At 45.1% G+C, this 24,048-nt stretch overlaps 1 protein-coding gene across 3 annotated transcripts in view; it reads right to left on the minus strand.

The window, feature by feature from the left end:
• Positions 1 to 24,048, minus strand: part of HIVEP3 (HIVEP zinc finger 3) — a 255,393-nt gene that overhangs the window by 202,618 nt on the left and 28,727 nt on the right. The gene's annotated exons all lie outside the window — the stretch shown is intronic.

Consider the following 24,048-nt stretch of genomic DNA (forward strand, 5'->3'; position numbering starts at 1 on the left):
CAGCAAAGACTGGAAACTTGCTTCCAAGCCCAACCATGCTTTTACTCCAAAGAGTGAAAACGCGCTGCAGAAGCTGTTATCAGTTCTTTGCTTTTGAATCAAACATTTTTAATCCAAGTTTACGAGGATAAAAGGTTTTTTCCTTGTAATCCTGAGGCTGTAGATCTCCCTCCAGGAGCTAAGGGCCAAGCTGGGTTCTTTGCTCCACCTTGCACATCCTCATTGCTCATTTACAACCAGATCTGCAAGTCAGTTCACACTCTCTTCACTGCCAGGGCAACAAAAATGACTGAAAATCATAAAACCTTAACAGACAGCTCTGTCTATAATACAGAGCAGCAGCTCCAGTGCCCGTAGAGGAAGTACGTTACCATTGCAGAGGCAAAGTACGTAACAGCTATAAGCATTTTTGCTAGTGAAGCCAATTTAAAAATCCTTGTATGCACAGGAGAGGTAACATTTATTCAAAACTCACATTGCCAACATAAATTCAAGCCCAATTTGAACAGGAAAGCCCATTTATGCAACTTCTTTCAGCATGAAGACTCAAAGCTTGAAACAGAATCGTATCACTGAACTTTCAATGAAGGCAAGGCTCTGATTTAGCTTTTTATTTTTCCCTTCCAATTGAGTAGTATTTAATCATTCAGGTTGTGCTAAATGGGGTCTTAATCAGCTCTCTTGAGCCAGCATTACTCAGGATGGATGGCACCAAAGCCAGTGCCATCTAAATGCCATTGAGCACACCAGGACGCAACGAACTGGTGATGTTAGGAGTAATATCAACAGCAAAAAAGGGTTGTCAAAATCTAACACTCAGGATGCAGTTTCATACTACAGAGATGATAAAAGGTAATATAGGCTTAAAAACCTCCTGCTACGTCTGACACAAAACTACCCCCACCACAAAAACTCCAAAAAGCATTCCCCTGGCAGCTGTCAGTGGGTCAACCCTATGTCACAGATGAGTGAACTGTTCCATAAAGAAACAGCAAATACCAAATCTCTGCTTGAGATCTCCCTCCAGCTTGAGCCACTTCCTGGAAAAGCCCCTGCTATCCGTGCAGCAAATTGATCATGGAGACCCAGGTACTGAAGCTGCATCTTGATGGACAGCACTCATCCAACCCAAGCTCACTGTCCTGACTCAAAGTTGCTTGAAACTTTGGGCAATTTTGTTTCTGTCACCGCTACAGCAATTCTCTTGTCTGTCTCCTTTCTATCAGCACAAAGTCAGTTCACACACAAGCTGTGCACCATGCAAGTGCCAAACCTGGTGGCCCCACATCATGGCCATCCTCCTGGGCCTTGCGTATGGATTCACTGGGAGTTACTGCAGAACCAGAACCCATAGTTTCTTTCTTTTAGTTTGTGCATTTCTTGCAACCAAGAGCAGTCATGGTTTCCATCCTTGATTCATGAATCTGCCCAAAACCTGCCCAGATGTCTCGATCTGGTTCTGGGTCTGTTCTACTTTGAAGATCCACACCTTTCCTTGTAGGCAGTGACTGCTGGTCCTGCACCATCTCAGCATAGATGATCCTCCACCATGTGCCAATCCTGTGCCCTGAACACAAGTTCAGACCTTTGCTGTGAGCAATGCCAGTAATGGGCCAGGGGCTCTGTGTCCATATCGGCTTCAGTGGGAGTTTGAAACCCTGCAACTCTTAGAGTCACAATCTGTTAACGTCCCCAGTTAGATGGAAACAGACAAACAGATTAAATTAGGGAGACAAACAGAAAGGCTGCAAGAGACTTATCACTAAATACAATTACCTCTACTTGAAAAAGCAAACCACTGCCAAGTCTGCAGTTGCTAGTAGAGAAATCTGACTTGAATACAGAAATAAAGACCAGTAATGATGAGGATAATTAATATCTAGCAATACATTTCTCAGAGGCCTCATCAGCAACTGACTTTCAAAGCTCTCTAGCAGCAGAGTGTTCAGCATCATCTCTCCAAACATGCTGAAAGATGCTGTTGCTGTCCTCTTTTTAAAAATATCATAAAATCCCAGCCGAGTTTGTATTGGAAAGGACCTTAAAGCTCATCCAGTTCCAACCCCCTGCCATGGGCAGGGACACCTTCCACTAGAGCAAGTTGCTGCAAGCCCCTGTGTCCAACCTGGTCTTGAACACTGCCAGGGATGGGGCAGCCACAGCTTCTCTGGGCATCCTGTGCCAGCACCTCAGCACCCTCACAGGGAAGAACTTCTTCTTTATATCCACAACATGAACTTCCCCTGTTTCAATTTGAACCCATCACCCCTTGTTCTACCGCTACAGTACCTGATGAAGAGTCCCTCTCTGGTATCTAATATATTAGAGCTGTCGCTATGAAAGGATTTACATCCAAAGAAAGTGCAAGACAAGAGAATGCCTACCTCCATGCAGGAGCCAAGGCAAAGAGATGAGAGACCATGTGAAAAATTCAGGATACAGAAAAATTAGGCAAGCATTTAAGTGAAGCTGCAGCAAAACTCATCACTGACAGTGTGGAACAGTTTTTCCTTTAGTATTGAAACAATTTTCTTGTCAATATTTTGTTTTGGCTTCTGATTTTATTAAATGTTGCAATGATGAGCTCTGCTTCCAGTAAGTGTGGAAATTAATGAGTCAGACTCTGGACAAGAGCAGAAAAATCTGAGACAAATTGCCACTTTTACAGCAGATTCAGTTCACAGCCTGGGGTTGACCCAGCCAAGCACTGAGCACCTTCAGCTCAGGGGCTTCAGTAGGAGCAGGTGGGTATAGGGGTCTGGGCACCATTTGGCTGCAGCCAGTTCCTGCAGGGATTAATTAAACACCAACCCCATCATGCCCTTGGCAAGGCCACAGAGGTCTCTCGTGAAAAGCATCCAACCTTCGATTCAAAGTCTTCATCCTCCACTAGGGTATGAAACTGGGTGTAGGACAAGGTGCTTTATGCAGGATTAAATCCCAGAACTAGTGGCTGCATCTGCTTAACATACTTTCCAGGCAGCATCTTCCCCAGGCACTAACATGCGAAGGAGAGCAGGGATGGAGCCAGGGCACAGTGAAGGTGTCTGGTATGGGGGTCCAGCAACAGGGTCTTGCATCCCAACCATGCCCACAGCAAGGCTTAAAGAGTGACCAGCTAGAACAAGCAGATCTCCAGGCAAAATCTAAAGGCCCCAAAACACAGGTCTTGCTGCTGGTTCAATGCTAACCAGCAAAGAGTTTCTCACCCTCAGGCAGCTGAACATCCATACAGCCAAGCGCAAAATAAAGACATTTATTGCCAAGGCTGAGTGTAAAGTGCTCATGCTTAACCCCAAAAAACTACTACCTTAAACTGAGCTGGGTTTCTGCTGTAAAAAGCTGGCTTGAAATGGCTCACTAACAGAAGAAATCAAAACCATTTGTGAAGAAATAAAGAGTGTTGAACAGCAAATACAACAACAACTTCCCATTAATTAAAACCAGCACAGCTTCTACAAAAATGATAGGCAGATGGAGAAACAAAACCAATAATGGCAGGACAGTAGTAATAATTGTCCAACGCTTTAATGGGAAAGGAGGGAATAGATGCACAATTTGTTTTTAGAGGAGGGGAGAGATGGATGGAGCCAGCCAAGGAAAGGGAGCAGGAGGTGGCAGGTGAGGGCTGCCTCTGGCCAAGCTCAGGCACACTGACAGCACCCGCAGGCAGCGGGTCATTTGGAAACCCTGTCAGTGGCAGCTATAGAAAGAGACTTTGGCAATAAAAGGGGATATTTCTATTCTGAACAGTATGAATTAACACAGTTCACTCAATAAATCCATTGGTTGCTTATGCAAGGAGCGAGGCATAGGTAGAAAACATCGTGGAGAAGCAGGAAACAACCCTCCAATAACCCACCACAAAACCAATGCCTCTGAAAGCAGTCCAGCAACCTGCTGATGCACAGGAGGGAAAACCAGGCGGCTTCACCCTGCTCCCCTGACATCCAACATAGCACACACAGCCTGAGACTCTGTGACACAAAGAGGAGTTTGTTTTTTCTGGGGTGCTGCTCAATCCACGCATCTCTGCAAGCATGGAAAACACAGGGTGACGCTCGCAGCCAGTCTCCATTAGAAGGAGACAACCACAAGTTGGACTTGATGATCTTAAAGGACTTTTCCAACCTAGTTGATCCTATGACAGGCACCTTTCCCACCAGCCACCCAGCAGCCCCCAGCTTGCAGTGACCCATGGGAGCCAGGGCTGTACTCCTCGGAACAGGGGATGAGCTGGTTTCCCCCTCTGGTCTGGGCTGAAAATAGAGCATCTGAGCTTTCCTCAGCCTGTTTTGCAGCCTGGCGATGGTTTGTTCTTTTGGATAAACTTCAGTAGGAAACAGATCTCTAAACAGCCTCTAAATCTCTCACCCTCTGCAGCAAGGACGGTTCCAGCTGGTGAATCATCCCAGCTGCCGAACTGCATCCCGCGGCACGGGACAGCCCCGGCTGGCGGGGAAGGGCCCCCGGGCAGCAATCGGAAAGCTGGAAAGGCTGGATGAAAAGGAGAGGCGGATTGCCCCGGGACACCAGACACCTCGCTCGGGTCCCTTGCTGGGATGGAGTAAGTGTGGATCTGATTTCATGTGCGGGAGCGCCAGGCTGCCCTGGGCCAGGTTTAACAGCGTGAGAGGATGAACAGAATAGTGGGAAAATGAGTTTAGTCCACAGCCAGGATAAACTGGAAAGTCAGGAGTCACTTTCTTCAATATAAAAGTCTTCTGACAGTCAAAACTGTCAGTTTTGAACACTGAAGCCCTACGGACCTAATTCACCCTTTCCTACCCTTCATTTTAATCTATTTGAGTAGCAGGAGGAGAAAACCTGAAGCCTCCTGGAGCCTACATCTGCCAGAGCCTTTAGAGCTGAGGATTCAATTTGCTGTCACCAGGAAAGGAGGAAAGAAGTTTTCATGAAAAAGTGGAAGAACTGAGATAAACCAAAATAACCCCAGGGAAATGCAGAGGAAGGATGGCTGCAGTCAGGTACATCCTGTGCTGCTGGCACAGGATGGCAAAGTGCCTGGCACACACGGCTGCTGGCAGCGACCAGACTAATGTAGGACAGGTACCAACCACTCCTGCAGAGCTGGGGTTTGGGTGCTTGTCTCGCTCATATGCAATGAGGTGTGTAAGCCATCCCACAGTAGTAGCAGCAGTAAGACGAGGGATGTGGCTCCCAGTCTGATGGGTAAGGGACAAATGGCAATGCCTGTGGAACAGACTGCAGTCACCTGGAAGAGGTTTGCATCCCTACATTAGTGCCCTCATAGACTTTTGACTGATGTGGAAACCAAAGTGCAGAGCTGACTGGCACACTCAGCATCACTGAGAAAAGGCTGAGACTTGGGCTTGTTCAGCCTGGAGAAGATTCTGGGAAGACCTTATTGTGGCCTTTCAGTTCTTAAAAGGGGTCTATAAGAAAGATAGGGAGAGACTTTTCAGCACGGCCTGCCACAACAGGATGGGGTGTGATGATCCCTCCCTAAAAGAGGGACATTCAGGCTGGATGTGAAGGAGAACCTTTTTACAGTAAGAGTGGTAAAACACTGGCACAGGTTGCCCAGAGAGGTGGTCGATGCACCACCCCTGGAGACATTCAAGGCCAGGTTGGATGTGGTTCTGGGCAACCTGATCTAGTGGAAGATGTCCTTGCTCACTGCAGGGGTTTAGACTAGATGACCTTTGAAGGTCCCTTCCAACCAAACTATCCTATGATTCTATGATCACAGATAGGATGAGACAAATCCTTACTCCTCATCTCTGCTCTGTTGATACAAAACTCATCTTTGGAGGTGCATTAGGACACAGTTTTTCATCAAATTTAGTCGTTCCCTGTCAGTAAACCCATCAAGTGGCTGCTGCTCTTCTACAGGAGGCACTCATGGGCCAGACTCCCTGCAGCCAAGCTGTCCTGAGTCCTGGAGAGGGATGGAGGGTACAAGCCTTTTGGGGCTCCAACATCTTCCCTTGTAGGACCATCCTGCCCCTTTGCATAAACCACTCAATTACACTCTGCCCAAGCAAAGCCCACTCAGCATCACATTTTGGAGGCTGTGCTAATCCGAAACCTCTTCCCATAATGACTGCTCATTCTCCAGCACATGAGGATGCAGTTCTTTAATTAGAGTCAGTCCTTTAGATAAAAAAAAAAAAAAAAAAAAAAAAAAGGGCAAAAGCAAAGGAAAAAAAGGGTTTTGCTGTCCAGGTTGTGAGAACAAGTTGCTAATTTTGTCAGATAAAGCCTGGCACCCTCACAGCCTCCCCGACCTTATGTCCTAGACTGGCAACTCTTCCGAAAGACAGCAGCACCTTGGCGCAGCTAATTGCATCAGATGCTCAAATGCTCCTGAATTAATAAATAGTTAATTCATAACTGCAAATGGGCACTTTAATCAGATTTCTTAACAAGGGAAAGTTACAAAACAAAGTATAAAACAAAGTTGTGAAAGTTATAAATAAAGCACTCCGGAGCAATTTCAGCTTTGTCCTGCAGTCCTGTTCAGGTAGTTTTATGATAAAGTATAAAAAGACACTTAATCAAAGAATCAGTGCAGGTTTTGAGCCTCGGTGCTTGTGTTCTCTTGGAGCATCAGCCTCTGTTTGGCGAAAGTACGCAGAAGGAACTCAAAACCTACATGATATTGCCCAGCAGGAAGGTGGTAGAGAGTGCTGGTCACAAACAAGAAGGACCTTGCATGGGTGCCTCCTCCAGCATCCAACACGTGAAGTGTTCAAGGCCAGGTTGGACACAGGGGCTTGGAGCAACCTGCTCTAGTGGAAGGTGTCCCTGCCTGTGGCGGGGGGTTGGAACTGAATGAGCTTCAAGGTCCCTTCCAACCCAAACCAGGCTGGGATTCTACGAAACTTTCTACTCACCCCAGAAGCAGCCGAATCCCACAGCTCTTCATGTACCCTCTGTGACACCTATCAGTCAGCTTTTCTCCATCCCAAGGTATATGTAGTACTTTGAGTAGGTAGCAAAGTTCATTAGGGTTGTTTGATTTAAAATCTGGCAGACCCTTTATGATACTCAGAACTTAAAGAAATTTCACAGCAGTTGATCATTTCAGTGAGAAAAACAACTCCAACTTCTGCAAACTGACACTTTTCCCACCCCCCATTAAACACTGGGGGTGTTTTACTGCGTGTCAAAGCCAGGATGTAGAACATTTTACCAGCTCTTGACTCCATGTCTCAAGTTGCCCACAACTCAAGTGACACCATGTGCTTTCAAGAGACAGAAACTCTGCCAGGCTTTTCTAGCCTGCTGCCTAGTTTAAGGCAAAGTTCAGGTTTCCTTGGCTTTACTTCAGTTCTCCCAAAAACTAGCCTAATCCTCCAGGCTAGCACTGCAATCTCAATGGGATTGCAACTAACAGCCTCTTGATTCCTCCCTTCTAGCAGCCAGGACCCACTGCTTACATTAACATCCACCCAAAGAGTGAGAAACAAAATTATCTTGCTCATCTCATTAGCCAGGAGTTAATTAGGAAAACTAAGGCAGGTAAATACCCCACTATCATCTCCCTTCATTACTCTCCATGTTAAAAAAACAAGAGCAGATGCAGCAGAGCTCTCGCCCTTCTGCTCATCACTCCTCTACGTACCTTCACCCCTTGCCCCACAACAGATAGCCCCCAACATGAGGAGATACAGGACATTTCACTATTTGCATATTTAGTAGTTACTGCTCTTGGCTTTTCTATAAATGCCTAATGGTCAGGTCTACATTCCTCACTCTGTCATGACTTACTCCCTACAGGTAGCTTCAATTATTTTAATTTAAGCTCTTCCATAGCTTCTAACCATAAAACACATTGTAAAACAGTGCAAAGAAGTGTTCTGCATCTCTGTCCAAAGTTCCTAAATTTTCCATAAGTTATTCTACTGTTGGCTTGGAAGAAGTGATTCTGTGAAGAGCAGAGGGAATGAAGCCCAGTCATGCTCTGCTCATCACCCCACCTCATCCTCCACCACTCCTTGAGCCAAGGGATGCTCCTGATGCTCACCCAGCTCCATGCAATGCCCTGCTCCCTCCTGTACTCCTCATGGCAAAAAAAAAGCCCACAGCGTGGATTTTCCACTGCATGTCTCTCCCAGCCTTCAACAGCCTTCTCGTGCTTCAGCGTTTTCATGGCTGGATTTAAAGTCTCAGCTGAAAGGCTCCTTCCGCTGCTTAGTTGTGCTTAGATTTCTGATTTGTCACCTAGTCTCTTAAAGCTCACATGTAAGGCTTCCAGGATTGATGATTTGTGGATACATATGCATCTTCCTACCCACATATCCCCCTTAACTACTCAACCACCAAGTTCATTACTACCACACCAGACCAGGAGACAGCAGCCCAGATTACGACTTTGCTACAAACTTCATGGGAACAGGACAAGAGGCGAAGAAGTGACCCTATCTCGGACCCCACTAAATGGCAGCAGTAATTTCTTAGGCCGCTAATTCAGGAGAACAATATTTTGCATGCCCTAACCTGCCAAAAAGCTTTATTTGCATTTATTAGACAGCAGAGAACACATTCCTCAATGAAGCATCCCCTCCCATGTAGATTCTCTGATGTCTAATAGGTGCGGAAGGCTAGTCAAAGCTTGTCCTGCAATGTCGGGGCATTCGTAATAGCTCTGTCCGATGTAGAGTCTCTGATGCCTAATAAGTAGCTCACTCTGAAGTTTTAATTTAGTTAGAAAGCCAGTAGACCTCAAGACTTGAGTCTATTGGAAATGAGACAAAATCCATTGCAGGGATCAGCAAACATCTTGCTTGCTTTCCCTCTGCATTATTTACTACTGCAAAATCATTGAATGGAGCATAGCATCTGCAATCAGGTTGGTGAAAGTCATCACACAAGCCAACAATGGGCTACACGATTCACCTGGGACCACCTGACTAAATGGGAAGAGGGAAGTGTTTCTGTGGGTGTCTTCATCTTACATGAAATAAACTGGAGGGTGAAAAGCTGCATATGGCTCAACATCAGGAGGAAAAGCAATTCCCAGGTAAGCATCTGATGGCAAAGCAACTCCACCAATGCCAAGGTGATGTCAGGGCAACTGGAGCACATCAATCCTTCTCTGAGGTGAAGACATGCAACTCTACTATTAATGTCACTATAATTTCTGTTCACTCAGGAGACAAACCAGAAACACGGGAGGGTGAGAGTCCTTCCCTACAAGCAGCGAGTTCAAATGCACGTATTTGCACAGTGCAAACCATGTCTGACACTCAGACTCCGAGCTCAGTGGTTGTAAATTCATTTTCCCAAAGCCTCAGTGCTCATTTGACCCTATAGAGGCCACTGTCCTCCTCCTTACAGCTCTGTTTCCACCCAGAGAATGGATGATAACACACTTTCTGCCTCAAAACCTTTAGTTTGGACCTGGTGTTGCTGCTATTGGAGTTGCTGATATTACTCATTGCAGCTTTATTAACAAGCTCAAAGGGATGCACTTCATTAACAAGTGCAAAGCAAAGGGGCAAATAAGGGGGTCAGAACAGCACAGCATTTGGCATGTTTCCATGGAAAAAAGTATGAACAGGTAGAGTAATATTACTAGAGAAAAGCCATTGACACCACTGCAAGCATAAATTCAGTGTAACATATCCAGGAGCAGTGGGAATAAAAGAGAGTGCTTTAGTGCAAACAGACCCAATGCTTTAAAGATTTATAAATAACTTGCCATCAGTAACATTCTTAATCACTGACAGCTCTGCAAATAGGTGAAATAATAATCCTTCCTATGCAGAGACCCTTCTTGCTGGATGTCCATCCCTCTTTCTGCCTGTGGAGGGCTTAAGGCTTCAACTCAAGCACCCTGGTAGCTCCTGTTCCCAGTATCTGCCATCACAGAAGACTGCCAGACCCATCACAGGGAAAGATCTTTGCAAGACTTGCTCACATGTATGATTATGTGGCTTTGAGCAACCTGATCTAGTGGAAGATGTCCCTGCCCATGGCCTAGATGATCTTTAAAGGTCTCTTCCAACCCAAACCATTCTCCAATTCTATGATTACATGCAGCAGCATCCATAAAGGTAAAACCCTGCTGGGAGCACATCAGCATTAGTACCTTCACCTTCCTCTTTGGACCTGAAGATGCCAATTGGATTTCCCAAGCCCTGTGCTTGTGGAAGAACATGAAAGCCAAGATGATGGTTGCACTGTGCTCCAGAAATACATTTCATATTGCAATAAAAATCTGCTTCAAACTCATTGCACCCTGCAATGACAGCAGCCTGGGAGTGAGGGGACTTTAAAACCTTCCTGCTTCTCCCAGTTCAACTTGCATAGAGGATGAAGCCCAGCAGCGCCCAAAAAGCTGCATCCCTCCCCAGTTTCACAACACACCCCCTGGTCCAGAAACCAGCACACATGGACCCCAGCAGCACTTCTATAAAGCACTGATTAGCGAGAGCCTTGCTATGAATATTCCAAAGAACATTCCTCTCTAAATCAGCCTGTGTCAGCAAAGGGCAACATTTCGACAGGCTGGGAATAATTTTGAGGCACTTATGAGAGGAAGGCAAAGAAACTTGAAACTTGCTGACTCCCCACAGCGTCCTTTGGGCATCTGACGGTTTCACACCAGCAGCGTCACCCCACAGGGAAGGTGCCGCTGTCACCCACAGCGGAGCTGAGCTCATCGTGCTGATGCAAAAGGCTCGTGCAGAAAACCTGATCTATAGTGATTAATTTAGAGGTTTTATATTTTCATTTCAGCCCTGTCCTGTTTTGGCAGGCGACTGAAATGCAAATAAAAATGTTAAGGGGTGTGGGGGGGAAATGTATGAATACTAAACACAACATGCCCCAAAATCTGACCTTAAACCCTTCAAGCAGCGTTTAGGAACCAAAAGGACCCCACTGTGTCGTCCTTCCTCACCCTACTCTTCCCCACCTGACAGTGTTTTGGGTTGGTTTTTTTTCTTATTCTTATGAAGTAATTGAAAGGATGATGAGGCTTTGGCTTTAAGCACAGCAGAAAAATTATGCATTCTGAAATCAGAAGAAAAGGAGGCAGGAAAAAAAGAAGCAGGCTCCGATTTTCTCACTATTCATGTCAGGTGAGATGAGTCATTTATGCCATAAGACGTTAGAAAAGAAGTCTTTTAAGGATTCATAAAAAACATAATGCATGCAAAAAAGGCTGTTAAGAGGAGAGGTTTGTAATTAGCAATGTTAGTGCATCACTAACATGTATCCATGCTGAAACCACGGGGGATTTTGAGGCATTTTCACAAATATAATATTCTATTTTAAGGATAGAATTCAGCTCCTTAACATTAACGAGGAAAACTACCTGGAAAGGCAGAGCAAAAGAGACAGATTACTAAGCCAGATGGAGCCACTTTGACCCTGATCAATCACTGTCTGTTATTATCCTTAAATGACCCCCCAAATAAAATGCATCCTGGAAAATAAACAGTAATTCTGTGCTAACCACTCAGCTTTCAGCACTGACATCCTTCCCCCAGACTCTGTGTTTTTAGAAGGAACAGTGAACGTTACCAATAGCAACTGCAGAATGTCCCATCAGATTCAGATGTTGATTGTTCTACACAGAATTGATATGACATAATGGTAATGATTCCAGAAATTAAAATCATTTTATTTCTACAGTTACAGCCCGCTACGCACTGATTTAAATCACTGCTCCTCACAGGGAGGGACTGACCCTGCAGTGCACCATCTGGACAGGAGCTGGATCCTGAAAACCTCTTTCTATTTTGCATTGCCACACCACTTTTTGTTTGTTTTAAAGCCAAGATGGGGTTTGATTTCACCCTTTCAACCACGACTCGGGTGCCATTCAGGACACTTGTTTTTGGCCACAACCGTAAATCCTTGCCCTTACCGTAATGCATTCCATCTAAAAATAAGGAACTGGGAGGCTGTGCAAAGACACTGCTGTAAACAGGGTTTAGATATGTAACATGACAAGAGATGTCCAAAATTAACAGTACTGAAGGTGCTGCCTAGGATCATGGATCTTGCCACGAGTCTTGCTTTCTGCTCAGAGCCAGGGGCTCACCTCCGGAGTCCATATATATATTATACATATATTGACTGGTTTATGCATATATGCTCGTGTATGTATAATGAGTTACAGATATAATAATATGATATGTTATCTATAACAATATTATATCAGATATAATAACATGATGTTACATATAACAAGAGCTCAAGCTGAAATGAACCTGGTTCAAATGGTGGACTTGGCAGTGCTAAGTTTATGGTTGGACTTGATCTCAAAGGTCTTTTCCAACCTAAATGATTCTATGATTTCATATGCTATAATGTATTAGTAATATATATAATACATATTACATGTATACATAATGTCCATGCACAAGTGTGATATATTGCATGAACCACAAACTAGAAGTTAATTTTGCAGTTCCCGAATTGGACTTGTCAACCATGCAGCTCTCCAACACCCTTTTCTGGCCATGACATATCTCCCCTTCTTCCTTTAAATCAGCGCTGCAGATGAAACTGGATGCCTCAAAGTTTTGTTAATTCCAGTCTGAATCCAGCCCAGCCAGATCTAGTAAGGATTAAAAGCTGTTCTCTTCCCTTGGATGTTAAATGACCTTACTACAGAAAGAGTTTCGTGTTGCGCACTGCTGTGCTCTGTACCAACTGGCAAACCCAGGAAAGACCTAGAAATGCATAAACCCCATGGACTGAACCAGGCCTGACTCCAAGGCAAAGCTTTCTCCTGCCCAGTCACAGGCTTCAGGGAGATAAGAATTTAGTAAGAATCAAGAATATTCTGCAGAAATATTGTTGGCCTGATGTAGTGTGTGTGTGGAGGTCACGGAAGGACACTGAAAGCAAATGTTAGCTGTAAGTTTCCTGGGAAAGCTAAATACACCACAGAACAGCAAATCCAATCTTTTGTGGAGAGCTTCTATATTTCTTAGACCTTAACAAATGTCAAATAACCCGTCTCCAAAATCTCAGGTCTTGCCAAGGTCAAAGAAAATTACTATAGATTTTTCAGTGAAAAGGTAGTTGATATGTAAAGAATATAAATATTTTTCTCAAGGTTACCATATCAGGATTCAACCAGTGGTCCTTAGAGAACCTGGTCCAATTAACCTTTTATTATTACTACCACTATTTTTTAAATGCAAAAGCATATTCTAGCGGTTTCTGACTCCAGATACTGTCTGAAACCCCACCTCCCTAAGGGCTGCCAGCAAGACCTTTGCTTCCACAAGCCCCGAAACACTTGACTGAAAAAAGGAGCAGCAGGTCACACAGGCACTTGCACACTTCATTACACCACCCATGGCATGTTTGAGGTGCACTGATGTTGTTTTGGCTAAACTAATATGCTTTCAGGAAAGGAGTTAATCCTTTTTTGTTTTACAAGAGGAGACAACTGCTCCTCTGTAGAGGAGAGCTCTTGTTTTCGAATCACTACACAAGCATTAATGTTAATCCCCAGGCTTCCCCGATGCTGCTCTGGGTTATCACCAGCACAAAAGCCAGAAGCAGGGCTTAGAGATGAAGTGGTCGCGCATTTCTGCTTTTCAAGGGTTTGAAGTGGGGTATAGTTGCCACAAATCAGCTCTCAAGACACCCTGGATTAAAAAGACGTTTGGTCGCAAGCTGGTGGGTGGGTGAGCAACGGTATCTGCGTCACACAAGGGGATTAAGCACAGAGATTAAGGCTTGTATTTTCACAAGTGGCTTCTGATTTCAGATGGCTTCATTCTTTATCACAGCACAAGTATTTGACAGCTGAGAAGTCACGGGTAATTTCAGGCAAGAACAAAAATGGCAGTACTCAAAATTAAAAGCCATTTTTCAGCTCTTAGTCCTACTTATTCTATACCTTCTTTCCCTGCACTAATTAGGCCAATTAAAATCTTCTTGCTGTACTTCAAAGAGAGGTTGCAATGCCTCTCTCTGCAATGCTTAAGCAGCACAAAGCAAACTCACATTATTGCCACCACTTCTGCTCCGTGGCGAGAGCCCAGTCTGCACCCGGGGCGCCCAGCCCTGCGCTATCAGATCCTGCGGTTCAATAAAGACTTCCAAGGAAAGCACATTTCCTGGCCCGGAGACATGTACCAGCAAAGACGAGATGCAAATGTTACCAAATCTGCCTCAGAGCCACAGTTTTCTTTTCCACCCCCCTTCACAGCATCCGAGTGCGGATGGAGGAAGGATGCGCCAGCCTGGCACACGTGGCTCAGCAGGCAGGGCTGAACTCACCGCAGTGCTCGCCTCACCGACATGCTCTCCCCATAACCTTTCACGGCCACCACACTGGTCCTTGGCTCTTCATCACCCGTCCTAAGCACCCATGGAGTAAATCAAGCCCGAGGCACATGGCTGGGATGCTTCTCAGCTGTGCCATCTGTACAGGGTTATGGTAATTCCCACATGAGCAGAGACTTTCTTATATTTAATCCTCAGGTTTTTAAGCGCTTTTCATCTTCAATAAATTTCTTTCTAAAAAAAAATAAAAAATCACCAAACCCCTGCCTTCTGCTACAAGTGAAACAGAAAATACTCATTTTGTTGATTTACAAGGAATTTCACCCCCACTTTTTAACATCCTAGCCTCACTCATGGTCTTGCCTTCACCAAGGCAGAGCTACAACATGAATTGCTCAGCACTGGCCCCTCTTGACACTTGAACACAGTGGGCTTCTTTTCAGCCATAAGGATTTGAATGAAATAGGCAATTCAGCAGAGCCTACCCACGCAGTTCACTGTGAGCTCATTCTAATGCAGCCCAACAGCTTTACCTGTCACTGAAACCAACCCAAATAAAACCACAGTGCTCCACGTGGAGTTTCAGCACCAGTCACAAGCTGCTTTGGCACAGCCCTACAGGCATCATCCCCCCGACCAAAAACCCCACAGGTCTGGACTCATATCCCCCTGGGTCAAGGCATTTCACCAAGCTGAGCTGAGCACCTACAAGCCCTTTACAACATGGGGCTGAAAGCTCTACCCTCCCAAAGAAGCATCCTCTCTGATAGAGAACCACAACATCAGATTCTCTCATTTCACATGTTGAATCTCAGCCCTGAGTGCATCGCTCTGGACTGACCTGCACCATCTGTCCCCATTTACACCTGCCCAAAGACAGCATCCTACTGGGATAAATTGGAAGACAGTGCTATATACCAGTGTGTACAATTGCATGGTATCCCAACCCTGTAAAGACTTGGATAAATGTGTATACAGACATATGTGTGTACATATAAACATGTGTACCTACATACTTGAGTGTTTCCTCTCCATCACAGAGGTTTCCCTGCCAGGTGTTCAGAGCAAGATGCTGAATGTGATAACTCCTCCTACCGGGCTGATTCCATTCAGCCAAGGGTAAAATCTTGCAGAATCTCACTAACAGGACACATAGAAAAGTGATCCCACCAGCAGAAATCAAATTACAACCCCATCTTTCAGATGTCTAAACTGCTTCACTAGAGATTTATCTGAATGTTGCAAACTCAGCAGTTTACCCAGAATATCCTGACGCTATTTCCCTCAAAAGCCCAGTTTCCTGGAGCCTGGTGAGAGTTTCAGTTTTCTTTAACAGCAACAGCCCAAAAAAACTTGCAACCTAAATCCTTAAAACCCCTGAGATACAATTTAAATAATTAAAAAAGTAATCAATCCTCAATCTCAAACCATATTATGCTTAAAACCTCACAGTTTTCAAGCCATTTTCGTGAGTTATGTAGCTCTGATTTACTTCTTTTCCTCATCCTAGCAACTGGTGGTTCCGCCAGCCAGCCAGCTGTTTGGAAACAACTGAAAGATATTGGGAAGGGGGCGTTGGGAGGAAAGAAAAGCCCAGTAATACAAGCTGAAGTGAGAAGCACTGATTCATAAATCTGAGTGGCTTGACTACAAGAATGTCTGACTAGCGAAATTTACTCTCCAGCATCCTCCCAGTACTGAAAAGGCTTCAACGAAACCCAGGGCTGAACAGCCACAACAATGCTGCAGTCCATGGGGCGTATTTTAGGAGAGGAAATTAATAGAACTAAATGCAAATAATCATCTCCCAAAAGAGCCCAAACGACCTCCAGCAGCAGCACTTGCCTCGGCAAGTTCCCATTCCCATTGCTGGGGAGTGAGGAGGTTGGGAATTTCCCTCCTGCCTGCTGCCAGCAGAGCCGGGTTCAGAGCACAGGAACCTCCCCAAGAAAAGTCTTGTTCTGGGGGTCACTTTGCTAGTAAAACCTCTTTATTGAGCCAATTTGTATCCGAAACTGGACTCAGCTGCAGTTTCTCAGAGCCCTCTGGGCTTTCCTGCTCAGCATCTTGGCTTGGTGCATTGCTCCCCTTCTTACCGGGTTTTGGTAATGCCCTTCCAACCCCTGGACATCTGCCTACTCCTGTCTTCACTGATGCATCCCACTATGCCCACACCCATTCTCTTCTGCAGCAATTCACATCAGCAGTGATGCTTTTACCCAAAGCACAACAAATCTCAGAAGCCCAGAAAAACAGCCATGTGCTTCCCAACACTGGCACTTGAAATTATCAAAACATGCATTAAAACAAATGTTACTTGTCCTCCCATGTCCATTAGGTTCTTTTTCATTTACACATAAATCAACGAATTGAGTTTAATCTGGCTTATTCTCTACTAAGAAAAAGATGCTGCAGTTTTAAGATGAACCAGATTGTTTTCACTGGAGAAACTCAGGGCGGGGGGATAAAGAATATCCCCCGTTCTCATTACCTTAGAGGAGCTGACACTTCAGTATCATGTTCTTATACTGAAGAGAAGAAAAACCACCCACACGAGTCTCAAGAAAGGAGAAAAGTTCCAGGTAGGAAAAGAGGATAAACAAACATGATTATTCCCAATTAAATGTTACATCAAGTGTGTAATGACCTGGCATTGGGGTTTGAAAGAGGACAGATTCAAATTTAATGACAGCTGGTGAGGTTGGTGTCACCTTGGAGCCCATGATAACCTGTCCCAGCACAGGGACAGAAACAGATGCCAATACCATCATCTTCTCCCCAGACTGCTGGTCCTGGTAAGTTAGGGCTGAGCAACACAGAAGGAGCTTGCAAAGAGGCACACTTGCTTGGCATCTCCTATGCAGACAGGGCTCTCAAACTAACAACAAAAATACCCTTGAATCCAGCCCTGACAGTCAATCTGGGAATGACACAGAAAGGCAGCACTTCTGCCAAAGAGAAAACAACAGGGAAAGCTTTATATCATCCCAAGTCAACTGCTGAGGTCTCGAATAAATACCATCTGGAGCTCTCTTGCAGACCTGCTGCCTTTCCTTTCCGATGTAGGATCTACCTAACATACCACACAGCAGCTGCAAATCTGGGCAGGCTTCCTGTGAGGCGCGAAGCCCATCATCTTCACCTGCAGAAGACACTGGCTGCGTACAAGCGCCGCAAGCAGGAGGAAGTAGGTACAAATTAATTACCTGCCTGAGGCGACTTGATATTTTCCTTAACTAGGTCAAATAAACTGTAGCAAAACGCCCTGTCTCCCTCTCCCCTTAACAAAACAGAGTTGCAGGTTTAATGAACTGAGCTTCCTTCCAAAAATAGTTCTGCAGGTTGAGACTGCAGCTTTCCCCACTGTATGAGATGTACGCGAAACAGAGAGAAAGAAGTCAGTGTTGGACGTGTTGATGCCCAATGTGCACAGGACCAGCCTTCAATGCTTCTAGCTGCAAGGAACAGATACTGTTTTGATGCCTTAGGAATAAGACCTTAGGATTTTCACCTTTAAGCCATCGCTGGTTCAAAGCCTGAAGCAGCTCTGGTGTTCATGTTATCCAGCCTTAGGGTCCCAGCTGGAAGAATTTGAAGACATGATTTCATCTGTCTTGATCCAGGGTGATCACTTACACTGTTATTAACTGGGGTTAGTAGTGTGCTACTAAATCACAGAGGAATCCTGTGGCCCTCCTTTTGCTCAGAAATACAAGAGCCAACAGCCCTAGAGGCATCAGTGTCCACGCCAGGCATGGCGTGGCTGGTATTCTCACCACAGATGATGACACCCCTTTTGTCCTTGGAGGTGGCTGGGCAGGCTACCACAGGGAACTAATACTAGCAATGCTTTTGAAATTGCTACTTGGGCTGCATCTGTGTAGGGACAGACCCAAAGCACATTACATGCAAGGAGACGTTCACCTGCAAATGGTCATGCTGTGCTTAAATGTAGAAATAACAAAGAGGAACATGTCCAGTTCTGCAGTAGCCCAAGAGGGAGGATGAGCTGTTGGCTTTTTCTTCAGCAGCCCAGCTACAGGGGGAATTAAAGCTGGCACAGCCCCATTAGCAATAAACAACAAAAGTGGAACAACACATCCTGGATAACCTGCTGTCTGCAGAACTGCTTCATGCACACCTCTGTGATGCATCAAGTTGCACCAGCCTTTGCACTTGAGCTCACACTCACCACACAGAGGAGAGGAAAACTTCTTCTACCTGGTTCCTTCCAACACAAACCAGTCTGTGAGTCTGTCATGTTAAATTTTATAATGAGGGATTTCTCTGAAACACACTGATATTTTGAGCACATCAACTGGGAACCCCCCATTCGTTTGCTCAGATCCCAGAAACTATGAAATGTTACACCAACAAGCAGAAAATTGAGATGACAAGGGATTGTTCATACGTTTTCAGCTATTTCAGAACTTCTATCCCAGCATGGGTGTTACTAACCTCCCTGTAGTGTGTTTGGGCAATGAAAAGGAATAGCAGGAAAGAAAAAACCCAGATGACCAGTAATACAAACACAATTGATTTATCAGAAACAGCACCACTGTTTTAAATCAAAGCAGTGAACAGTTACTGTTTTGGCACACTGGTTACCAATCAAAATCAACAACTGCTTGTAGTATCACTGGTGGCCTATAAAAACCCTCTCCAAAACCACTACTGGTCACCTTCCATCAGTGAAGACTACCATAAGAGCATCCACTCAGGCAGCTTATGCTGTTCAGGGTCGTACCAGAATAACACTTGGGTGTCAGCCATGGAATTTGGTCCCTCCTGAATAGTTAAGTCCCAGTATTTTTTGCAGTGCATGACTTTCTCACAGCAACTTCTGATTTACTCACAGATCCTCAAAACAACGCTTGAAAACTGCTGGGGCTTCAAGCTTTTGGAAAGCCTCAAATCAAGCCACAGCTGGACACAGAAAATTACTCTTGGTTTGGTTTGGGGTTGTTTTTGGAAAGCACAAAAGCACCAAGATCTAAAAATATTTTTGAAACCAATAAATCCTGTCCCCATTCCTGAAGACCACATCTCACCTTTGCTAATAGTTCCCAAACTAAGTTAGCCTTGATTTGGAATAAGAAATGTTTGTTAGAGAATTAAATAGGAATGAAAATAGGATCTTAGAAAGAATTTTCTCCTTGCACTGAGCTACAGGGCTGGAACAACACTGGAAAATGCTGCATTTTACAAAGAAGGAAAAAGTGTCCTTTGAATGAACAGCTGCACTTCACATCTATGTTTAATTTAAAAACAGCTGGGATCAAAAGTGGCTGCTTATCAAGAGCTAATAACTACATTTCCTACTAATCTACAGACTGCTCCATCAGTGGGGCAATCATACATACAAATATAGACATATTATACATATGTATATGTAAAAATGTATAATATGGCATGTATTGGCTTCGCAGAATGGCATACTCCAAGGAGGAATGTCCCCATGAAGGTCTCTCAGCTGGGCATCAAAACAAGTCTTTAAATAACTGGCATTATAAGAAAATCTGTCCATCTCATACCAGCAATATCCAGCCTGCGCAGGCTCCCATAGTGGGCTGAAGCATCAGGCAGAGAGAGACTGAAGGCAGCATTAAACACTCCACCTGCTCTCTGAAGGTACTTGGGCATCCTCCCACCACCTTACAAAGCCAGATGGGCAATAAACCCCATGCTAGACAGGAAGAAATTAGGAGCGAAGGCTATAAATACAGCGGGAGTAAGGCAGAAACAAAGAGGTGGAATAGCAGGCAGCAGTGCAGGCAAAATCCAGTGCTTGCACATCTCGGAGGACAGGGGATATTCCAAGAATCCACATGGCTTTGCACCCCAGGTCTGGCACTGCAGCTGAGCAGAGGGGTTCAGGGCTCTGCCCCTGGCTCAGCACAGCCACCAAGGGTTTCCTCTGTAGCCTCATTATTACCTTACATTTCTCTGCACTTAGCAGCTTAAGCCTCTTATTTTCCACGTGCTCTGAGTCTATGCAAATAGCGCTAATAAAAGCAAAGGATTCTCATTATAGCACAAATCTCTTCTCAGAGCACAGTTGTGGCCTTTTCTTCTCTAAGCACCAGGAAACAGCCTGGGAAGACAAAGCAGCACAGCCTCAGAGGACAAAAAACATGCGAAGACCAGCTAAGATACAGCAAGTAGAGCCTTTTATTCACCTCCTCCAAGGCCAGCAGCTTCATCTCTCGGAGTTCAAGTTCACGTTCAGAGGGATTCCCAGAAGCCAAATAAACCTGCTGGGTGCGTTTAACAAAACATGTCCCCACTCCTATGCTTTAACTTTCTGATCTGAACAATAAATAAATAAATAGGAATCAAGCAAGAGCAGGCTCTACTGTCTTGGTATCCCAAATCCCAAAGGGCAAGCAGTGAAGGAATGTATTTTTCTCCCTGTACTTCCTGCTACCAGCCGTGCATCGCAGCTACAGAACTTGTTATCCAACACGATGTTACCTCTGACACCTCAGCTTTGCATCTGCTTTCTGCAGGTCTCTTCCAGGCCTTTAGCCTGTGTACTATGTCTCCACCTTTGATCAAGCATCTGGTGAGGTTTAAGGACAATTTATGTACTATGATTGTAGTCCAGCGCTGAGCAGATGGAGAGTAAAGAACTGTCAACCCACGGAAAAGGGAGGGGATAGGGAATCAAACCCTAAATTTTCTTTCCAGTTGCGAACCGGTGGATGAAACATCTTTTCTCAGTCTCCTTTCCTGTGGAGGTGCCTGTAATGCTGGTATCGTGGGCCATGCATACATGAGACACAGTATGTCTTTACATGCAGTGAGATCTTCACAAAAGATGTCACGCCAAGCCAAAAGGTTTTTCTTTTTCTCTTTTCCTGCTAATTAGGTGCCTGCTACAAGAAATGTCATCCCTCAGACTTCCGACTTGCTTCAGTTCTCACAGTATTTCCACAGCTCCTGCCCTGAACTTTGCTACCTTAGACAATAATTTAACAGCAGCACACCTGCTAACTTCAAACTGCAGAGAGAGGTTTTGCCCTGCAACTACACGAGCAACACAAGGTAGAGGAAAAAGGGGGATAGTGAGTATAGAGAAATAACCCAAGCAGTCTACCAGTATCCAGTTTTATCCTGAAAGCTGTTTCAGTAACACATAGCTTTAATTGTTGGCTAATACAGCCTAAGAGACACCAAACTGTCCTTTTCACAGGTTGTCCCTACACCACACGCTACAGCGGCTTCAGGGTCAGATGTTCACCCTGGTCCCTGCCCATCAATCAGCATTGGGATAATCGGATAATGACTGACTACAAATAACTGTCTAAGCTGGTTTCCAGGAAATTTTTGCACAGATTAAAAAGGACATAACAGCTCCTCACCAATTAGAGGCCAGCCAGGATTTGTGAGCTGTTGCACCAGCCCCTTTCCTCATTGCTGCAGCCTGAAGCTCCATATGAACTTGCGGAAGGAGGCAGGGCTCTGCCTGTGAGCCCCATCCTGTTTGGTTCAGGGGCTATGTGGAGACTGCAGCACTCCAGGGACCCTCCACACCCGAGCATTGCCAAGAACTGCTCCTCCACCACCAACCCGGGATGCTCAGGGCAACATGGTGAAAGCTTGCCGCCACACACAGAGCACTGCTTGCGGAGAGTAGTTGCAGGCTGACAGAGAGTTTTGGCAAGTTGTAATGCAAAGTATTTCCTCATCCCTTGTTCATTTGCAGAAACCCTGCACAAATCTCAAAATAAAGCTCTTGGCAATCATAAAGCTGGACCTGATCCTGCAGTTCCAGTGCCCACAAGCGGACAGTGGGATCGGAGAGCCCGGGAGAGCATGGAAAGGTCAGTGTGTGAGCCTGACCAATGTATTCTGTCCCAAAATCACTTTGCATTTCCTTGAAACCAACAACATAGAGACCAGTGTCCAAGGGACATCAAAGAGCAATTATACCAGAAAGAGAAGCTGTGGCTGCCCCATCCCTGGCAGTGTTCAAGGCCAGGTTGGACACAGGGGCTTGGAGCAACCTGCTCTAGTGGAAGGTGTCCCCGCCGGTGGCAGGGGGTTGGAACTGGGTGAGCTTTAAGGTCCCTTCCCACCCAAACCAGTCTGGGATTCTATATCTGGTAGAGATTATTTTCCCTTTCTTCCCTCCCTTCTCCACAATGTCAGTACTGTCGGGTGTCCTCATGTTCACACAAAACCTTCCAGAGAAACCAGCCTCACCTATTTTACATCCCACCTCAGATGCAAACAGCATGAGCGCCCGACTATTCCTGTTAACACCAAACTAGATTAATATAGATCACACAAATATTTCAAAGTATGCCTGCATGCATATTCATCTTTATCTGGATAATGTGTAACACCAGCACGGCAAAGCCCATGTCTAATCAGAAATGCTGTGTTTGAAAGCACTGAGCTGCCCCTCACACCACACCAGCCAACATTTGCTCCTCTTTTTTACCTCCCTTTCTGGCTTTTTTTTAAGCACTGTGACTCTTCAAAGAGAATTTTCCACCCTTTGGACACATGCTGTGTTTAAAGGCTTGGGAAGCCTTTTTAATTTGAAAAAGGCACCACTGAAAACAGAAACACTTGAAAGGAAAAGCACTCAGGAAATATTAATACGAAAGAGGTGGGATCCATGTGTTTTCCTTTGAAAAGTTCTAATATCTGAAAGCTCAACCATACCTTGATAGACAACAGCAGGTCAGCCAGGATGTATGACATGACATTTCTGTTGGCCACAGGTTCTTTTTTGTCTTTCTTCTTAAATAACTATGCAATGGTTCAAACTCTGGAGACTCCTCCCAATCCATACTTAATAAGAGTGTCATGTTGGAATGACTGATTATGCAAGGATGTATTTCATTATCTGAAATTGGGGGGGGGGTGGGGTGAATTTCTTTAACACATAGTTGGATGTTTTCTTTCTTGAAAGATCTAAAGCCAGTTTATGGTATAAAAGGAGTAGGGACCAGCCTGCTGCCAGTGAAGACCCTGGAGTGGAAGGACAGAAGTGCTTTTGAAAGAACTTCACAGAAGTCCAACTTCAAAATTAAGCCTCTAAATCTAAGGCAAAAGCATCTCAGAGCATGGGATGAAGCCACTTGTGCTCATCTGAAGGGGTTTTGAGTTAAAAATACTGTGGCAACCTGGAATAAGGTCAAGTGGAGCTCACCTAGATGAGATGATGGCCAGACCCTTGGGCTCACAACAAGATTTTTGCATAACATTTAACTTCAATGACTACAAAAAACCCCCAGGTCCTCTCCTTGGCTCTTTTGCTGGCCAAGTCAACCAAAACTTGGCACCTTTGCTGGCAACATGAGGCTGGTTTCCCCAAACCTCAATGCTCCTGTATGTCTCCTGCTCGCAGACCAGACCAAGACTAGCACTGCTCAGTTTATGAGATGCAACAAGATGATAAAGCCAAGGTACAGCCCCCATGGTTGCTCCCCTATACGTGTGCTGACCTGCTTTGACGAAGAGCTGGGGGAGAAGGAAGGGGAGAGGAAATATAAAGAAAATTCAGTCATTCACACATTCTTCCTAGATTCAAAATGCTATTCCAGTGAATTCCAGGTCACACAGGACTTCCAAGGCTGAAATGCTTCTGAAACTCCCTATTGCCTTTCTCATTCATTTACACTCTGAAATGCTATTCCCAACATGTCAACAGTTTCTTAATATTGCTGAAACCACAAATTTACACCAGCTCTTTACTCAGATTTCTCCAGTGTCCTTTCAGACTAACACGAAACACCTACCGCCTGGTGAGCCTCACTCCGAGGAACAATGAAGGATTCCTCA

Source organism: Strigops habroptila, chromosome 12, assembly GCF_004027225.2.
Source record: "Strigops habroptila isolate Jane chromosome 12, bStrHab1.2.pri, whole genome shotgun sequence".
Taxonomy (NCBI): domain Eukaryota; kingdom Metazoa; phylum Chordata; class Aves; order Psittaciformes; family Psittacidae; genus Strigops; species Strigops habroptila.